General features: G+C 32.2%; 1 non-coding gene across 1 annotated transcript; it reads right to left on the reverse strand.

Annotated features, from left to right (window-relative positions):
- Window positions 1-292: 292 nt before the first annotated feature.
- LOC112476828 lies at window positions 293-411 on the reverse strand. Its single transcript, XR_003045243.1, has one exon. It is a non-coding gene; the product is annotated as a 5S ribosomal RNA (ribosomal RNA).
- Window positions 412-4009: the final 3598 nt, after the last annotated feature.

Consider the following 4009-nt stretch of genomic DNA (forward strand, 5'->3'; position numbering starts at 1 on the left):
CCACTTACACGATAGGCTAACATGCCAGCTTCATATTGGATATGATCAATTTTTATCATAAAGAAAATATTTCTGTTTCACGTAAAAAAATGAGGATTAAAATATAACCAGCCATGAAGTCAAAAGATATTTCCACTTGTCTAACTGAACTGTCCTTAGTGTCACAATCATTTTACTTATTCATTTAATTTTTATTATTTATTTATTTATTTTTTAGGTGAGGCCACCCTCGGTTGACCTTACAGATTGCAAGGACTTTGTCAGCTTACAATCTCTTATTTTTTATTTTTTGTGTCTATGACACCTGGTGTTCCTGGGTGGTCTCCCATCCAAGTACTAACCAGGCTTGACCCTGCTTAGCTTCTGAGATCAGATGGGATCAGGCTTGTTCAGGGCAGCATGGCCATAGACCACAATCATTTTAAGAACAATTTGAAATAAGACCACTCACCTGGAGATTGTTAGAGACATGGCATATATTTACCTGCCATGAAAAATGTTTTCCTTATACATAGTGTCTAAAAAGTTTGGGATTTTATTTCCTTTCTTTGGAGCTGGAAAAGCTCAGTAACAAATTTGTATTTCATACTATAATATTATCTGGTTTTAGGCAGTGCCAGAAAAGAAATGAAAAAAATAAATAAATAAACAGAATATATGCTTTTAAAATGAATGTGAACTATGTATACTGTTTTCATATCAGATTTTTAAATGATTTTTCAACTAAATGTGAAAATATCTAACAAACAGAATACTTCAACTAGAAATCCATGAGTTGTTTGTGAACTTGATTTTTAAGACTCAATAAATGTGAATTAAACAACTATTATGTGTCTGTTGCTGTAATATGTTTCATTTTTTATAATACTGAGACTAGCAACAATCTTATGAAGAGATTTTATACATGAGCTCCCTTTGACAGAGAGGTCGATTACCCATAGTTATAGCTAATTATGAACAAGTATTCTGACTTCTGCTATAGCTTTGTTAAGGATTTTTCCCAATTAAAAAAAAAAACACTGAGTTAGAGAGATATATTCTATCCAGAATTTTAAATGCAAACCACTCACTCAGTAAGAGGATGGATGCATGCTTGCATTCTTTTTTCAGAGATAAAATTTCTAAAGCTCATTTATTCTTATTTTGGTACCAAGGCAAAAATGTTATTTCTGAGTAAAATCAATAATATCAGAGTGTTACATTAAGTAAGTTGATTATTATAAAGATGTTGTAGAAAGTTATACGTGGGCTATTTTTGCCTCAAAAGCTTTAAACTTTTAAAATACATTAGAAAGAAAACACATTAGTTAAGTGTTAATTTTACTCAATTATTTATTTTTGATCTCAGTTTCTGGGGGAAATTATTACTTAGTTTACACAGCAGAATTTCTTTTTTTAACATATAGAACTTTCCGGAAATTATTTTATAGAAATAACATTTAGACTACCAGTCAAAGGTGGCAGATTGAGGAAAGACATTTACCTCCTTCCCTCTCAATATCCTGTAGAAATAAAGAAAATTTACTTTAAAATTTGTAAACCCAAAATATGGTTCTCAAAGCAAGAAAGTGTGCTATTAATGCATTTCACTAACGTTGAAGATTTTCTGGAATGTAGCACTGAGATTGGATTGGAGGAGCAACTGAGTAGAGCAAAAGGAAGTGATTGCATAGAGAGAGGCATCCTTCTCAACAGTATCCTAGAAAAACTGTCAGGTCTGATTGAATATGCACAGAGAACAGGAATAAAATGCAGAACCATCTACAGAATTTCTGAGCCTGTTGTACTTCTCCAGATCACCCACCTGTACAGAAAAGCAGGCTGCTCCTTTCCAGGTTTCTTACCATCTACTGAACCTCTAAATTAGAGTCCCATAGGTCTAGGTCATATGATATTTTCTCTGCTCTATACTTTTTCCTACTAAACTTTTTTCATTTCTTGAATATCATCTATCTGTTGATAACTACCTTTTTTTGAACCTCCAACTTCCACCTAGACACTAGAGCTCCAAATTGCCAACTGACATGCCCACTTTTATGTTTCAAGACTTCTATTGTGATGGCTCATTTTTGGGTATTTGTTTGCCCATTTTGTAGTAACAACACCGTAGTCATCCTTTAAAAAAATACTTTTTCCAACTCACCCCGCGTGGTTCAGGTTGGGTTTATTCTTTTATCTGCTCTAAGAATCAGCCTATATTCCAGGTTTAGCCAATCACAAGAATCAATTCTAACCAATGAAAAATGAGCTAGTGCTTTTACTGAAGTTATAAGAAAAAAACAAGAAAACCTTATTCTGCTAGGGTTAACAAGGTGAAGAATATAAGTATGGAGTTTCAGGAGGTCACCATGAAAAGAGAGCTGATTAAATACACACACACACGCACACACACGCGCGGGCGCGCGCGCGCGCCCGCACGCGCACACACACCTACACAGAAATAGGGCCAAGAGCAGAGAGACAAAGACAACATTTTAACCATATAATTTGAACCTCAGACTTCTGTTTCCTTCCTCAGATCATCACATTTTTTCCATCTTTGCGATATTGCTATGTAGCTGCAGCTCCCTTTACCAGGAGTGCTCTAAGATCCTAGTCTTTGTATGGATTCTTCCTTCTCGACCTTTAGGTATCGATTTAAATATTACCTCTGAAGAGAGGTTTTGTTCAACTACCAAAATGGCACCATCGATATTCTCTGTAAAGGCAAGGCAAGGTGCATCCATCATATTATCTTATAATTAGTTCATTTACTTTTTATTATTTGTCATTTCCCTTGAAATTCAAGCTTCACATGGGCATCACATTTGTGCTATTATATTCCTGGACTAGTGACTGGTGCATAGCATGTGCGCACTAAATGCTATTGAATAAATGTATAAATGAATAAATAAACTGAAGATAAGAATTGTACAATCACTCAAATTTGGGAAGTTAAAGGAAAGTAAATGGAATTGTAAGTATGCTAAATTTCTCATGTAATATAAGGATGTCATAAATAAATCCTGAATAAAATATTGAATAGATTTTTTAAAAAGAATAATACTTATATTATTGGTATGATGGTATACAGCAGAATAATTTATACAGAAAATGTTAATAGCTTTCCTTTCTAATGTAGAATTTGATTAATTGTGTCTGCTAGTCTGCATAGTCTGCTATTTTTCATGTGGATGACTCAAGGTTAAAGGAAGGAAGTTTTACAATTTAATTAGGTGTGCTTCTGCTTTATTTTCTTTTTCACATACATTACTTTTTCACGGGTTTTACCACTCTAAATTATGATGATTATATTAATGTAGTTTAATTTTTATAATAAATTTGATTTAACACTAAAATGTTAAGTATTCTCTATATTATAATGTTATGAGTTATTTTTGTTTTAAAAGACAAGTGGAAATTACTTAAAATATTCAACTAAAATTTTATAAAAGTTGAATACTAAGTCAGTATAATTTACAACTATTTGCCTCATGTCTACTGTTTTTAAGACACTAGATTATATAAGAATGATTAAGATTTTGATCCTGCTTCAAGAGAAGGAATAAAGAGGAAAAAAGTGGACATTCATTTAATATTTACTCTGTACTTGTGTTCTACGTAAACCTTCACATCAGCCCTGAGAGATGACAGGACCATTTTGGAGTGAAAGGGACACTCAAAATATTGGAGGATTTTCCAAATGTTCTTCACTTAACCAAGATGAAAGTAAGATTGAAAAGTGGGAATTTTTTGCACTATTTATTTTGCTATAGTATGTTGTTTTTGTTACAAAAACATAAACATTTTGGAAATTTGTATTTAAAAATATAATATGTTCACTCATTTGTGTGTTTTATTTTTTTATGCTATTATTAGTTGTCATTTAGAGATGTGATGCTGCTTTAAATTTAAGATGACCTAATACTATATGTACTTTTTATAGGTATTGTTCTTTCTTCTTATGAGTATGTCACATTATTTGTTGCAATTTTTTCTTAAGTCAGATAGGAGAACATGGTTTTATTTT

Source organism: Pteropus alecto, unplaced genomic scaffold (genome assembly GCF_000325575.1).
Source record: "Pteropus alecto unplaced genomic scaffold, ASM32557v1 scaffold81, whole genome shotgun sequence".
NCBI lineage: Eukaryota > Metazoa > Chordata > Mammalia > Chiroptera > Pteropodidae > Pteropus > Pteropus alecto.